General features: G+C 37.9%; 1 protein-coding gene and 1 long non-coding RNA gene across 2 annotated transcripts in view; one reads left to right on the forward strand and one right to left on the reverse strand.

Annotated features, from left to right (window-relative positions):
• Window positions 1-404, reverse strand: part of LOC135416225 (uncharacterized) — a 5,574-nt gene extending 5,170 nt beyond the window's left edge. Inside the window, exon 1 of the long non-coding RNA XR_010431489.1 lies at window positions 275-404. This is a non-coding gene — a long non-coding RNA (uncharacterized LOC135416225). The remainder of the gene's footprint in view (window positions 1-274) is intronic.
• Window positions 405-854: 450 nt separating this feature from the next.
• The window catches only part of VRK1 (VRK serine/threonine kinase 1), a 54,539-nt gene continuing 38,289 nt past the window's right edge, over window positions 855-17,104 (forward strand). Inside the window, exon 1 of the mRNA XM_064659113.1 lies at window positions 855-993. The gene's annotated coding sequence lies outside the window, so the exon portion shown is untranslated. The remainder of the gene's footprint in view (window positions 994-17,104) is intronic.

The following is a 17,104-nucleotide window of genomic DNA, read 5'->3' on the forward strand; positions in this document are numbered from 1 at the left end:
AAAGAACAAAACAATGGGATTTGGATATCTAGAAAAATTATTTATATTGAAAAAATATTTCAAGGATAACTCTTTCGAGCTTGTCCTGATAATTATTTTTTTTATTTGTAAAATATATCTGCATAGATATCTAAGTTAGAATATTATTAAAATGAGAATCCAAAATTTAGGAATCCAATGAGATGCTTTATACCCACATGCAGCAATAGTTCAGGCATACAGCAAGATTGCATGGTTATAAACACTTCACAGATACATATGTGCACACACCTACCTGTTCATTAGAAATATTCCATTTGCATTTCACGTCATTTCATTGTCTTCTGAAATGTTTATATCTCTATGCTAGAAAAATACAAACAGAATGGCATATAGCACTCTTGTAAAAATATTTAAACACGCCATTGGACCTATCCTGGGTCTTTACTTTGCAGCTTCTCTAACTGGTAAATTAACAGGGATTTTTTCAGGATGCACTTGTAGGATTCGAACACATTTCTCTACTGGAAAAGTTATTTCATGGAAATAAAAATCTGAAGATAGCTGCACCTTTTTATCCAGTGCTGGGTTTTAAAGAACTTAATAGCCTCTCAGTATTTTTAATGCCTATGATATTACACAGCTAACAAATAATTTCAGAATTCAGTTACCACAATTAGGAATTTGAAGCAGGTGGCACAATAATGGGGCTTTTTCATTTCATTTATTAGAAGGGGGAGGAAAAAGCCCAGCAACGCAGAGCTTCATTTATTTTCATCAGCTCCACAGTAAGAGCATGGCAATTTGCAACACCAGAATCATTTCAAGTACAGCTTTGCATACATCATTCATTTCTTTAGTTTTAAAAGCTTCTTATCGTTCAACCAAAATTTGAAAAGATAATTTCCTGTTTAAAGTCCAATCTGGTCTGAGCATCCTGGCTGCTTTTTAACACTATGTTGGCTTTCTTGGTAAGCAGATGGAGTGTCGGTGTTACTGCTGCGTGACCCCCAGGTGAGTGTGACTTTGCCTGTGTGTGCCTGTGCGTAACACATCCGCAAGCAAGAGCTTTGCATGAGATCCAATTTCCAGCTCGAAAGTTTGCCTCACCTTCCCGTTCGCTAGGAAGACGAGTTTAATTTAATTTCGCTTCAGTCCCAAGCCTGACAGCAGAAGCAGCACGCTCCCAGCAGGAGGATGAAGTGTTTGCAGCGCTGCAGCCGCGGGTTCCAGCCCGCCCGGCCCCCGCAGCCCGGGGCAGGCGCTGTGCCCGCTCGGTGCCGCTGCTCCAGCTGCCCGCAGCCCGGCTGCTCGGAGGGCAGCAGCTCGGCAAGGCTGCCGGCAGGGCCGAGGTGTGCACCACCCCTCTTCACACCGCTTTTTACGTGCTCTTGCTGTTGTGCGTGTGAACGTGAGTGGTTTGCGCCTCGCGGAGAGCCCCGCTGCCTTCCCAGGGAACGCCGGTGCCAGCGGCTCCGGATACGCTGCCGGCCCAGGAGTCACTTCGTGACATTTGCGCTAACACGATGTGTTCCTGCTGCTTCGAGAACGACAAAGCTCTGTTGTACTTGTGCCAAAATAAAGGCATTTTACACTGTGTGAACCTGCCTCTTGTTTCTGCACATATAGTAAGGGGTCTGGGCAATAATAAGGAAGACATCAGTGAAATGTGGTAATAGTCTGGGGCCAGGCAGCAGGTTTTACTGTGCATTAGCAGGGTGCTCAGGTTTAAGTAAAACAGAAGCCTTAAACTCGTCCATGGTGTTGCCAGCAGTAGGCTTTGCACCCTCGGAGCATGTCACAATTTAGAGATTGATTCAACACTTCAACCACAAGCGGTGTTGCAGAGTGTGAATGAGCTATTGCTGACCTCTGTCCACTTGGGAAACTGCAGCCCCTTCTATCCACTGGAAACTCCTGTCAGAAACTTTCCTCTGATTCACAAGTCTGCCAGAAACTTTGTTTGGAAGCACTCTTTCTCAAGATTTTGAAGCCCCCCTGCACTGTACCCTGGGCCCTGCGAAGCTGAACCAGCTTGTGTTTGCTACTGGGCTAAGTGCCCAAGCAAAGATAGCCCCTTACCATGGCAGAGAGAATCTGTTACACACGATACTGTATTAAGCAATTAACAGGGTTGTGAATCTGAGCCTAGTGCCTATCCTCTGCAGTTTAATCATTTCTGTGTTTGCAAGGTTTCTAGCAAATAAGACAACCGTGTTCCTCGCCTTAGCACAACAACAGTGTCTATGGGGAAGGCAAAGACACAACATGCACTGTTGATCTGATCAGGAAGAGGGTCATATTGGGCACTACTAATCAGAGGAGGTGCAGCTTCTCAGTTGACTGCTTCTGTTCTGATTGCACAGTCAGCTGCCTGCAGACAGAATGCCTTCCCAGTAAGACCTTGTCCAAATATGTATGATTGCACAGAAATTTTGCAATTCTTTGTATGAATGTGTATTTGACAGTAAGAATTACTGAAAAGATTCTCCTTTTGCCCAGAACTTACTGCTTTCAAATCAGTTAGGGAATATTGGTGATAATTTAAAATTAAGTAAAAAGCATATGATTCTTAGCCCTTAGAAACTCTCTTCTGCAGAGGCACAGGAGGGCTACTCGTCTGCACAGTTGTAGCCTTCAGGGCTGTTTGCACCAGCAGCCTCAACACAGCTCCACCAGCCCTTGCAGTAGGAGGGTGCCTTGGCCTCAGTCTCAGATTCTGCAGCCCCAGGGAGCAGTTGCCCGCCCTTGGATCTCCTCCATGAAGTCACACCTCCCGCTCCTGGCACTGCTATCTGCTCTTTGACACGAGCTCAGCAACCTTGTGCAAAACTGTCCTTTCCCATGCTGGAGGGAACATGAACTCCCTGATGTTTCACTTTAGATTGAGACAGCCCACAGTGAACATTACCCCAGGATACTGTGTACTACTTTAGAGTAGTTCATTGCAATACTATGAGTAATGGTAGGATTACACTGAAATGTGAACTATGAAACTTGGAGACTGGATCAGTCCATTTACATTAAGGTATTTCTGAATACCTTATATGCTGAATAGCCTGAACAAAGTGAATTAATATGAAGAGAGCAAACCACACCACTCTTTCTTTGTAAACTGACTCACTCTGTCTACAGCCTACACAAAGAGGTAGGCAGGGAGCCTCAGGTAGGGCCAGATGCTGTAGAGGATGAAGGAAGATTGTCCAGTGAGTAGAGCACTGCTGCAAAAGGACTGGACAGTACAGACTTGAGCCCCAATCTGAAGGAATCAAAGAAGGATCCTGGACCTTTCACTCCTCGTGTATAAATGCAGATGATTTTATCAGTTATCTAACAAAATGATTTCTGACTATAATTGAAATAGGGAGATATGTGTCTAAGATAGATGAATGGACAGATGGTTTACAGTCTCATCCTGCCCACCTGCTGCAGAACACAGCTAAGCCTACTACAACTGTGCTAAATTATTTGTGAAGCGTAGAAACTGCTGGTCCAATAAGCCCCTGATGAAAAATGCAGTGATAGCAGTAATGAAGGCAGCTCACACATTTGCACAACAGTTCAAATTTTCAAGTAGCTAACAATTACTTCAAAAAGATGTAGCTGTGTTTATTTTTTTGGGCAGAAGAAAACTTGAAATCCTGACATGATCTATCCTATGGGTCTCTTCCAAACACTGGTTGTTTTGGTAAGAAAAGTACAGACATCAAGCCTGTACATTGTGACATGGAGTACACCTGCTCCATCATCTGGACGTTGAAGTGACCTGCTGCAGTTAGTTTAGAAAGGGAAACATTGACTAGTGCTTAGTTTGTTTCCAGAACAGAACACTTTTCATCCTATATGACATCCTAAAGTAGCTATACCCAGATTCTGCAATGATCTATTTGACAGTAGGGAGTCCCATGAAGTCTACAATCGTTCTTACTGACTTACATGTCATAAATTTTACTAGAATGATAGAAGACTTCCATTGCTTTTGTGATCAATGAAGCATCTCCTTATTAACCAGGGATACCAGAGACTTTCAGTCCTGTCCTTTGCAAAGTTAGTGCAAAATATTGTTGCTTCATACATACTTTTTTTGTAAGGCCTTACTATTGCTTCCAGTGCACCACTGATGAGTTAAATATTGGTAATAACATTGTTGACTTTTGTTAGATGATTTATTGGTTCCTGGAACCAGGAATGTCATTTCTGGCCATTCTTCTGTTATTATTCTCTCCCCTCAAAGTTTCAGAAGAATGTTGCTACAGCCTTAAATTTATCACTAAAAGGTGATGCATGTTGATGCCATGCAAAGAGGCTGGTTTTATTTAGGCATTCAGAAATTGATATGTAATTAAATTTTGAAATGAAATGCTAAGACCAGTGGGTGACAGACTGTCTGTAGACGTGTCCCCTGAGGTGCTCCCTATTTCATTTGTTAATGATCTTTCTTCATTGCCCACTCTAAGCCAAGCTCTACCCACAACTGCTATTGCACCATTATTCAGCATTTAATTTATCACAATCTTAAAAAAAAAAAATATAAAAAAATCACACGATACTTATTTATTTGCTCATTTAAGCCCTAAATGGTTGGGTGTCTGCTTCTGTGTATAGACACTTATCTCTTTCTATTTTAGATGCTGAAGCATTGTTTTGCAGTCACAAGACTCTGGCATTGACAAAAGTGAGGTGATTTGGAGTAAATTAATGAACTCAAATAGTTACAATAAAAATTTGCAGGTGACCAAAGACTGAGGTCTGATTTTAATGACTCTATATAGAAAAGCATAGATGTGTAAAGAAGTGAATTAGGGGCAGATGTGCAGCCTAAACACTGAATTAGAAACTTTTACTTTTTGGAATTTTTCATTGTTTTCTTTCTTTTTTTCCTGTTCCTCTTCCCTATTAAATCAATGCCAAGAGACTACTTCTGTCTAACCTGAAATTATTAGAAATGCTCATCATCTTTAGCTCTTTGCATTTATCACTAAATAGATATTTTTTATTGCTTTGTTTGTTTGTTTGTCTGGGGTTATTTTGGTTGGGTTTTTTTGTTTTGGTTTTTCTTGTTTTTTGTAGACACTAGTATATCTCTCATATAAGGAAAGGCACTGGAGAAATGCATTAACATGTATATGCAGTAGTCTTTTCAGCCTGTGCCACTGGATGGCTCAATGTGTCACAAAAGAAATCTCTGTTAGCAGTATAAGTTAAATTCAGTTATTCAGTTTGTGAAGAAACTATTTTTCAAGGAGGATCTGAACATATTTTTCTAAAGATATGAAGATTGGAGCATCCATGATGGTCATGTTATTAAGAACTGTGAAGTTTCCTCTGCCTACAATTCTGTAATACCACTTTCAAAGCCTCCTGTAAAAGATGGATACAAATTAGTCTCCATGGAGAGCAGAAGTGGCTTTGGGCAGCTGAGTTTGCTCCTTGGTACTAAAGAATCAGGAACAGTATGTAAACACTAATTTGGTCATAACTTGATAGCTCAAAATTTGCCTGCTCATGGACTTGTTAAAAAACATGTTGTTGTGACTGCTCCTTATCCCTGCCTCAAACAGATTGGGACCAAATTAGGTGTATGCTGGAGCACACACCTCTGCGTGAAATTAAACCAGAAATTAGATAGATGCTTTAGAATAGTTCTGTGCTTAGATAAACCCTAACCCTTTGCTATTCCAAAACTGATCGGGCTGTTTTTTGTTGCTTGTACCCTGTTTTCTGTAGGAACTGTACCAAAACAACCAAAGTATTTGCAGTTGCTTACATAAGTTGGCAACCATTGGTTTCCTACCAGTCTTGATACAGGTCAATAGTTCAAATCCACCCTATGATTAAAAAGTAAAGCTATCCATGCTTCAGATCTCTGAGCTGTCCAGTCCTATGTGTTTTGGTTAGTAATGATGACAGTAAAAACAAACCAAACTTCACCTTTTCCTGTCCTCTCCCATGGATCTTGAAAAACACGATGCAGCTTGTTAATAATGCAACCCTTTATTTAAGATGTAGTTCTGTGTACCAGCCTGAAATTTGAACTACTCATTGAATGACAATATATCAATTTGTCTGCATTATAAATATACTTTTGGAGTTGCTCTGTTTTATGTGATAACTGTGTTGGATTCTGAGTGATAAAGGTTATAAAACAGATACAACAGTCTATATTCTGCCACAGAGGTGGTATAGTTCAGCATGACTGAGTCACTGCTCTGAAGAGAGACTACTGAAATTTTATGCAGGGTATTGCAAGTCAAGCCTGAAGTGCACTGGCAGAGCTGCATGGTAGTAGGCAAAAAGCTGCTCCTCAATACGTCCCTGATTTTACTTGTACAATTCTCATTTTTCCAGATACTCCTCTTTATCATACAAACATTCTAAACTACATATTGGCTGCAAGTGACCCAGGATCATTTCATGCAGTGAAAAGGGAACAAGTAAAATTCCGAACCATTGTAAATGGTCAGCTTGGTATGTGCCAAGTGTAGCATGCTAAACAAACTTGGCTGGGAACTTGAAGTTGGCAAGTACCTTCTACCTGCTGCCTTGTCTGCTCCAGTTTCCCTCTTTCCTCAGCTGGAAAATGCTGACTAACAGAGTAATGGAGATCTTTGCAACAGATATGTCTTCTTTTTCCTCCTTCTCCTGCCCCTGCTTGTTGTTTTCTTTTCTAATCAGTGCTGATTTGAAAAGGTTTTCCAGTTGGCCAGGTCTTCTCTCCAGTAATTCCAGTTTGGTTCTCCTTGCCCTTTTCTGTCTGGACTCTCTGCCCTCTTTCTGCTTTACCTATTTCCCAACAACTTTTGTGGCCAGAACACCAGGTGCAATTCTTTTCTCCTTGCCACCAGACCAAACCCCTCAGCTGCCCACTCCAACCTGCTGTCATCTCTGTCACTCATCTGTTAAATCCCCAGGCTTCTTTTATTCCTGGGCAAATGTCCCTTCTGGTTCTTTCTTGGAACTGAAAGAATTCTTTCTTTCTTCTATGGGTTTTCTGAATGTTTCTGTGTGTATATTTCTCGTGATGGTTTTGATTTTTTTGATGTTATTTCCTTTATTAATACACAGCAGGAAGAAGGCCTATTATAATGTCCTGATTATTTTTTTTATTAGTATCCTGAAAGATTTTACAGTTTATTATCGATGTGAGATATAAATTCACAATGAATCAAAGGTGAATAAAACACTATTAGAACACACCTTTAATGATTCATATTCAATCCAGGCTTATGTTGCCGTGGCAAAAATGAGCACATAAGGGCAGACAGGTTCACTTGTATTATGCTATGTTGTTAATTTGAAAAAAAAACCCCTTAATCTAAAAATGGTGTTTCATAAGGAACTTTTTAGGTGCTTTTTAATAATCTGCATCCCTTACCTTATGCTTGCCTTTCCATGGGGGGGAAAAATAAACAAACAGGCTTGAGGCTGTGAGTTAAATATGTCCTTCCATGAAGAAAATGTCCTTTCTGTCTTTTATGCTTTCCATCTTTTGAGGATTTGGCAACTAAAGATTATTATACATAATAAATTAGAAACTTGATAAGTAATAAAACCTCAAATTCTTCTACCCACTCTATTATACAGGTTAGGTAAATTAATTGTTCACAACTTCTGGCTTTTTTGAAACACCAGCTACAAATGTTTTTCAAGATATCTCTGGGAAGGTATGTACACCTATGTGTACATACCTCTTCCTTCCATCCACATTTATGATTCTAGGATGACATAATAGATTTAATATTTCCAATGTATGGTCTGGAATTCCAGAGATGTGACAAACAACACTTTCAGGAAAAGGTTTTCTTATCTGACCAATTGTGCACAAAAGTGACATGCACATGATTTCCCCTTCGGATTCTTTTAATAAGAGAAAGTTTTTTTGAATCTCATTCTGAGCATTCCGAAACACTACCTTTTCTTCTTTCATAAGACACATAAATTGGTCAGTAAACAATTACATTTTGAGCTCAATTTAAACCACAGCACAAAGATATCAGTGTTGAAGTGGCAGAAAGTATATTTTTAGCTGGTTTTATAAAACCTGCCTTTTTTTTTTTTAATTTATGGAGCAGTTATGCTTGTTTTTTGATGCCTGGGGAGTGTCTGCTGGTTCTCTGTGCCGAGTACCATACCATGGGGTCTTGATTAAGAGTTAGAAGTGATGTAGCATCTATGTTGAATAGGCACTCCATGATAGCTGACTACAGAGAAGGAACTTTTCACCCCCAAACAAATGCCTGAATAACAGTCTATGCAAGCAGTAGAGAGAGACAGAATGTGCACTTTGGGCTAGTGCAGCTATATTTGCATGTAAGGTCAAGCAAATAGGATGGATGATTTCATGCCTGAGCCAGGCAGAACTGTCCCTCTGCTCGGAAGGCTGTCTCATGCACAAACAATACAGAGCCAAGTAAAGTACAAACACTTATCAGACATTTTCAACTTTAAAGAAATAACTTAATAAAAAGGGTAAAACACCTGATCAGACAATCTAAGCTAAGTTGTTGTACCCTCTCGAGTTTTCTGAACTAGAAATACAGGCAAAGCAGGATCTCTTTTGGGGCCCTGCAGATAAATTATGTATTAAAATGATGCTCTTATTTTAAGGATCATTCTCAAAAGATTCTTTGAAAATGAAGGAAAAGCAAAGTTTACTTTGGTCAAGGAGACGGGACACAATTCTAAGAAATATTCAAGAATAAGTTATATAAAATTCATGAAACTGGAAGAAGTACTCTTTTACCCATCAGTTTTGGCCCAGCTCAGTTACTTTCATCAGAGAGATGGAATGCTTTATACTTATAGCCTTTCTAGCAGTCAATATAGTATTGACTGTATTGCAGCCAATGTAGCCAGTGTGGTGATGAGATACTCTAGTTTTCACAAGCTTTCATTAGGTTTGCTGTGAAATGCCATGTTCTCATATTAGTCATCCTCTCTGCTTTATATCTTAGAAGATGCATTTCAAACTGTTTTTAAAGCACATTATTATTCAGCTGTTCACCAAAATAGACCAATATACATTATAATATGTTTACGAGGTGGCAGCCCTACAATTCAACAATTGAAAACTTACATTCCATCTGACATAGCTACAAAATTGTTTCAAATGGCTGTGCTTACTTTTTGGAGCAAATAGTTGATGTCTGCAATTTGATTATTAGCAAGTAAAAGAAAATCGATAGGAATATTGCAGTCAGTATGTTGATATTCCAGTGAGAATGAAAAATGTTTAGTGGACAGTTTAGAATACTGTCAGTATATGGTGTCATAAAAACTGCTGAACTTGCTTCTTTATTTATATCATTGATGTAGGTTTAATACCATTTAAATATCTTCAAAGCCATGTCTTTACTGAAGAAATTAGTTGTTTCAACAATAGATAGTAAACACTTTCTTCCTAATATGCTTCAATTGAATGCTATTGGCAGCTGTGGGGGGGACAAAGCTTGGCATCTCCTGTCAAAAAGCAGACAGCCTGCAGGGAATGCAGAACTCCTCACCTCCACCATGAGATATGCAAGGTCATCTTTTGAATGTGTGGATGGAGTCAGGTTCAAGTATGTGAAGGCAAAGAAGGAGGTGGAGGAATGGAAGAAAAAGGAAGAAATTTAACCTATTCCCCAAGAACAAATCATAAAACAGAGAGCCCATCAGATTCTATATGATTTATCTCTGCCCTGGTAATTTCACTGTGGCAGAGGACAAAACTGACTAATCATGTTTTCCTAGTTGCTACTACTACATTAATTAATTCAATGCTTTCAGCAGATGTCTGCATGAAAATATGGCAACTCGACTTGAAAAAACAGATCTTAAAAACAGAGGTCTTAGGAGGTGAGATAATACTCAAGTAAAACAGTAGTTCTCTGAATAACAGGGCCAGTGGCAGTGATATGGAAAATAAGCAAATCAGACCCTGAGGACAGAAAGAAGATAGAGAGAAAGAGCAAAGTTACAGTGTGTCTCCTGAAGTCGAGGGTGGAAAAGTGCTGAGATTGTGTGTGAAGCTACATGTGTGTTTCTGCAACTTCTTAAAAAGCCTTGCATATCTCTCCAGTGAAAAATGTGTTTGCAGTTTTCCTCACCTGCCATTGGAAAGAAAGAATGTACTAATTTACTATCAGACAAGAGATCCATGCACATTTGGATCAAGTTATTCTTGTGGAATACCTGTCTACATATGTCCAAACAAGTGGCTTTTAAAGCGAAGAGCACTGGTCACATAGAAGATGCCTGCATTAATGGTGCTGCACACTGAAAATGCAGCACTGTTGGCTGCATTGCAAACATCCCCCGTCTTCACCTGCCTCCTTATAGTGAGGAAGATACTCTCCTGTCTCCCATCCATTCATCCTGAGCCTGTGCTGCTGCCAGCATGTGTGACAACTATTGCCAATTGTGACAGTTGTTTTTGTGAAGGGGGACATCTGTCTACAATAAAATCAGGCTAAGGTCTGCAAACTCATTCACAGAGGCCATGAAATAGTCATCAGATGGTAAAAATTACCTTCTTGGTTAAAACACAAACTGCTGTCCCAAAAGTGAGAGAGACTATATCTGACTAACACTCACCTGAGCCAGGCTGAAGTTTGTAACATATGTGTTCAGGGGAACCCTTGTAATTGCTGACAGATGGATCGCCATCTAAAGAGCCTTCCACCTCTACATGCATCTCTTCTGTTTTGAAGTGTTAATATAAAATTACCTTCCCCACCATACACCAAAAAGCAGGAACATGAAATTTTTGAAAAATATATCAGTATGTACTATGGATGTCTTAATCAATGACCTGTTTGCAAATGCCATCCAATGGCCCACCAGTTTTGTGGCTTTTCATAGATGGGGTTGTCTCAGAGGAATTTCACCATGACCCCAACTCTCTCCTTGGCATCCCCTTTCTCCTCTGATTGTTTCTCTAAATCTTTTGCTATAAGCTTAAAAGCAAAAATGTTCTCTGTACAGTTGGTTCCAATTAAGAAAATTAAAGCTATTGATTTTTAAACAAAAATAAAAATCATACAGACAATATTTAAGCAGTTAAAGCACAAGAACAGTGAATGGGCAGGTAGTCATATTAACTCTTGACAATCTCCATGATGCAACATATTTGCACAGTAAATGTATTAGCAGTTCAGTGTTTCTTTAATTTTTGCATAGAAGCACCATTTTTTTTTTGTCAGATCACATTTTGTAACACAATATCAATCTTGCCATATCCATGTTCTAGATGGGCTGTAGGGATTCTGCTGTAATTATGTTAAAAATTGAAATATTTCAAAATCTGATTGACAGCTTGATTACAATAATGCATGTGATTAAATTCAGGGTGTGCTGGTGTAACGAAGGAGGGAATGTCAGTGGTAATTAACTGTATTTTTGTTAAATTTTGTTGAGCATTTCTTGCTCTTAGGTTGGAGTACATTGAAACAAACCAACGAGACACCTAGTGGTAGCTTCTTTTTAGAGAGCTTCTTAGTGCCATTTAAGACTTGCAGAAAACCAGTTCTTATGCAAATAATATATTTTGTTACATGTCATGTAAATTTTATGTAGATTAGCATGGTCATGAACACCAAAACTATGCAGTACAGCAGCATGACAGGAAGGATACCATGCTATGCTCAAGTACAGAACAGCAGTTCTGTGTATTTTTTCTTCTCCAGACAGCTATTTCTACATAATAAAGCTTGCCAGAAGACAGAAAACTATAGATTATAATGAAATGCACTGGTTTATTTGTAGTTTTCATTGTATCATGTCTCCTCCCAAGGAAACAATCAATGATTTCTGCCCCTTCTATTTCCTCAAAGAGAGTTTGTATGAGACAATTAATCCACCAAATACCTATTCATATTAAGATGGATTAAATTTTTTGATATTAAAAATGGATGCAATGTGTTCTTATTTTCACTAACTTTTTGGTTATTCTTCTCTGAACAACAAGCTCCTTGGACAAAAACTGCTGTGTCGAACCTTAAAAAAGATCTTAAATATTTAGAATATTGTTTAGAAATAAAAATGTTACCTAAATGATAAATTTTTAGTGCTCTCTCTCGTGAAACTGACGGATAAATGCAGACATGAGAAACTATGATATCCTAGATTCAAATAATTCAAGGTGTTTTGCCACACAGTATAATAGACTCAAATCTGTGTTCCTACACTGGTCTGTCGGTATCTTCTAACCTTGATATTTTGCCTGCCCATCTCTTCCACAAGTTTTATTGTCCTTTCTAATGTCTCCCTTATGACTGTAACATCTATTCCAGACCAATACTCTTCCCTTGACCCAGATTTTATTCCCTTTTTAAAGACTGTAACCGCTGACTTGTCAGAAACCTGGTTACCCATATTTGTTCTATTTTTGGGAGTAAGGGGATAGGGTAGAGCAATTAACAAAGCTTTGGAATTTATTTGGTACCTACTGACTGTAATATCTTTCAACAAATGTTATGCTTTCCTCTGTATCTGAGTAACATTCAGTAAACTTTGCTTCCTAGCAAGATATAGATGGTAAAAATAGATAAATTAGATGCAACATAATATAATAAAGTGAAAGATAAATATATAAAGTTGACATTCTGTGGTGGGTTGACCTTGGCTGGATGCCAGTTGCCCACCAAGCTGCTCTATAACTCCCCTTTCCAGCTGGACAGGGGAGAGAAAATAAGCTGGAAAACAACTCATAGGTTGGGATAAGGCAGTTTACTAAAGCAAAAGTGAAGGTTTGTGCATGAACAAGCAAAGAGAAAAAAAAATAGTTTTATTCTCTGTTTCTCAGCAGCAAGCAATGTTCATCCACTTCCCAGAAGCAGGGCTTTGCCTGCTTCAGAAGGCAAACATCAGTGCAAATAACAAATACCTCCCACTTCCTACTCCTTTCCTCAGCTTTTATATCTGAGTTGAATCATATGGTATGAAATATCCCTTTGGTTAATTTGGGTCAGCTGGCCTAGTTGTGTCCCCTCCCAGGATCCTGCCTACCCCCAGCCCCTTGATAGGGGAGGAATGTTGAGACAGCACTATGAGGGCTGCTATGGGGAAATGAACTCCATCTCAGCCAGATCCAATGCATGTTCTCATTTATCTTCTATGAAAGGAAAGGAAGAGATTGCTAGAGAAGGTACCAAGTACATGGTGATTCTTTATTTTTCCAATCACACAAATACATTTTCAAAAAGTGGGCAGAAAGATGTTATTTTTTCTGTTTTCAAGCAAAAGAGTTAATATTGCATTGTTCAGAAATCCACCGTAGAAAACCTGTGACAGCTTGGTGACCTTGGAAGTGATAGTGATGTCTTTAAGCAGCGGGAAATATGGGACTGTAGATAGGGAGTACAAGGCACAGAGCTCTGCCTGTTTGCATCAAAAGAGGGTTTTAAAAAATATAACCTCGTTCTTTCTTGCATTTTGCTATAGCCTAATCACCTAAAGAGATCACTATTTGATCAGTAAGTGTACAGCTACGTATAAGCTCACCTCATTCAAGAGATCTATATCCTCTGAGCTACAAAGGATAACAAATAATAAGTTTATAGAATTCTGGTTTCTTATTTAAATAGTGTGTAGTGATAATACTAATATTTAACAGAGTTTGAAGGTATGCTAATGACCACAAGAAAATTTCAAACCTCCATAATGTGCTTTAATCACCAGCTGGAGATCAAAAGCCACCATGTGATTTTATACAGCATGGGCAACTTCCAGAACTGCCTTACATGGAAAGAGATCAATGGTAAAATTGGTAGATACAGCAAAGCTTTGCAGTAAAAGCATTTTATGTATCTTGTTCAAAGTATTTAAGTGCCTTTTAGATCACTGATTGAACCATAGACATTATAAAGTGGAACCTTTTAATACCAAAATAAATTTGCAGAGTAAAATTCCATTATAGGGAAAAGCATTGCACTGCAACAGGACAGATAATAATTCTTTCACATGTAATGGGATATATGAAATGTTTGATGATAAACAGAAGTTCTTTGCATCGTTCGAGTTAGATTCCGTGTGCTGTTGTTTGTGCGCATGTGAGTGTATCTACAGCGTAGGAGAGACAGGGCCCCCCAGATAAAATGCATGCCTACCTATAAATATAGCTCTAACTAAGATGGGTGAAGACACTTCACAGTCAAGACAATTCAGTCATTTAAGTAGAAAAAAACTGTCCATGCATATGAGTTTGGACCCTGACCAAAGAAAACATACAAATGCTTTAGAAACTCATGAAAGTCCTTTAATTTGGATTAATTTAATGCACTTCAAACAAATGCTAGCCTTAGAAGCTTCAAGTTATTTAAAATTATTCCCTTTAACAGCTTCAAATCACATGTCTGTTAGCATCACAAAACTGCCAGAAAAAAGTGAAACTTTCAATGGATCTCACTCTGTAGCTTTTCTTCCACAGCATTTTCATTAATTCTTCTAATGCTTCATCCCCTTTCCCAATTAAATTATTAGGTACTCTGTAGAGATTGGATCTCTTCTACCCCATATTCCATTCCTCCCTTTAATGATATAACTACTTAATTTGGGGAATAAATACAGAGGATAGATGATATTTTCAAAGAGCTGCAAGATTCACAAAGGCCTTTCCTGCCTCAGCATTTTAATTTTGAATTTAAAATGTTTTGAATTGTACAATTAGTAAATTTTTAATGCATAATATAAAGTTAGGAGTCAAGAAATCCGGGTCTTACTTCGACGTTTGTAAAAATTTCCTTTGTCACTTCAAGCTAAACAACTTTTACTCAGCATCTCTGTCTCTGATTCTTCATTTTTAATAAGGGGTAAATATTTATTTGCTGGAGTGATTCTTTATTAAGTTCTTTAGGAGGTTGATCCTATCATAAAACAATATTGTACCTTTCCTTGGTGAAGAAAACTTAGGTGACAACCTTATCTCATATGTAATTTTTTAGACAGATGTGCAGTAACTGTACTGGGCAAATAAATTGTCTTATCAAATGGATTGAGTATTTGAGATAATAGCTGTATTTTCAAGGAATTAATAAGCAAAAATTTAAATTCCTACCTAAAAAATACAAAAATGAGTCTAACTCACTAAAGACATCTGGAAGTTTTGTTCCTAGCCACCTTTTAACAGCACTCAGCCACAATAGGATGTTGTACTGTTCTCCTAAATGATGCACAAGCTCTGAGGTTACTGGGTAGATCCCTTTAAATTCTCTTGGAATGTATATTAGTGGATAAATAAGACAACTCTGGAGTGCCATACTGCTATTCCTAAAGAACGGTCATCACTCTTCTAAAGTTTAATAAAAACACATTAGAGAAAAACCCCCACATTTAATTTATATACCTCTTTCTACTGAGGAAAATAGTATGAAATGTGAATGGGAGGAAAAAAATAATTTTTTCCCTACTGTCAGCATATTCCCACTGCAGTATAACACATAGATATGATGGGGAGCTAAATACCTTGTACAACACAGTAGGTGCACTGTGGGCAGATGGTAACACAAAGCTACTGAGTCAAGAACTGCTTCTTGGAATGTGATCATACCACTGTTCCTTCTCAAACTGTTTATAAACTCTGACCACAAGATTTTTAGCAAAACTGTTTTAGTCTAGCACTTCATGAAGACTTTAATTTGAAGCAAATGCCATGGTGATTTTTAGGAACAGCAACCTTAATCTCTTCTCCCATCTGTGGTCCTCAAACCTCAGTTAGGACAGCTGAGCGTAGTGCATATATACTCTTTTATCAAGCCTCTGTGGTGGCACAGTCTCCCCATTCATTTTGGAATTGTCTGTTGATTTTTTGTTTTTTACTTTTTGCTTTCTTTAAAGCCTTATGTGTAGTATGGCAAGGTGTTTGTGAAATTTATAAACGCTTTTCTTATTTTGCAAATTAAAAAAAAGGCTGCAGAATGGAAACACATCCTGGAGTTCTGAGACATTTAATTCTATAATCTTTGGAATAGAGGAAATGTGAAGAACATCATGTAAAAATACTACTGCATCATTTAATAACTTTTGAAATCCAAAGGTAATTTAATATTTTTTAATAAAAAAAATAAACAACAATCTTATGATATTTCATGGCTTTAATTTTCAAGACCAAAATGTACTACTTTTACATTTCTTGATTGTTCCTTGCTTACTTGCATCTGTATGTGAAAAATATGTGCACATCTTCTGCTCCAATATGCCATTCTGATATCTTGCAGAACTTTAGCCCATGAATCACAGCCTGAAAAACACTATGGTAAAGCAGAAATAAGTCTAGCCGAAGTATAAAACACTGTCCCACTACCTGCAGATATTTGGCACTTTTTTATTTGATGTTTTCACTGGAACTCTCACATTCATGCATTCCTGTGTTGCATCCTCTAAACCTTGTGAGAAGGCACTGAAACAACTCAAGAGATTTCACCTACCTTTCTGACCTTGTCTAACAATTTCTGAAAACTTTGAGAAAGTATTTTAGTCAATTCATGCCTCAGACTTATTACTGTAGAATGAAATTGTGAGGATAAATAATTTGAAACTTTTTAACTTTTTCTTTTTCCCTTTTTTATTGTGAGGTAGGAGGATTCAAATATTCTTTGTACTATTTTGAGTCTTTTGAGGAACATTCTTAATATTCTTCTAGTAGTGAGGATGTAAATTGCATATCTTGTGGAATTGATGAGTACATAAAGCTATCCTGAAAGAATAACCATTTATGAAATGGCTATTCTCCATTTATTCTTGAGTTTCACAAAACTGAAAACTTTCTGAAAATTTTCAAGGTCATTCTAGGTAACTTTATGACATGCTGGTTTCGAAGAATTTACACTGTAGCTTGATCACTATTTCTTCAGATGTTCTTGTCAAGCTACTTTCAAGATGTGATACCTTTTAACCTATTGCTAAATTATGTTTCCAACTTCTTATATACTGTAGTACACTATATACTGCATATTTACTACTACTTAAAAGTAGCATTTGAGTTCTTCTTAACAGCTGTAACTGTAGTGCATACATAGATTTGATTGCCCATTTCATTTAAGATTAGAGATCTTTTTAAGTAAAAGATACACAGGCCTCTCTTTGGTAAAGAACCAAACATGATTATCAAATTTAAAATAATTCTTAAAGCATGTTTGAGAGTTGCAGT

Source organism: Pseudopipra pipra, chromosome 6, assembly GCF_036250125.1.
Source record: "Pseudopipra pipra isolate bDixPip1 chromosome 6, bDixPip1.hap1, whole genome shotgun sequence".
NCBI lineage: Eukaryota > Metazoa > Chordata > Aves > Passeriformes > Pipridae > Pseudopipra > Pseudopipra pipra.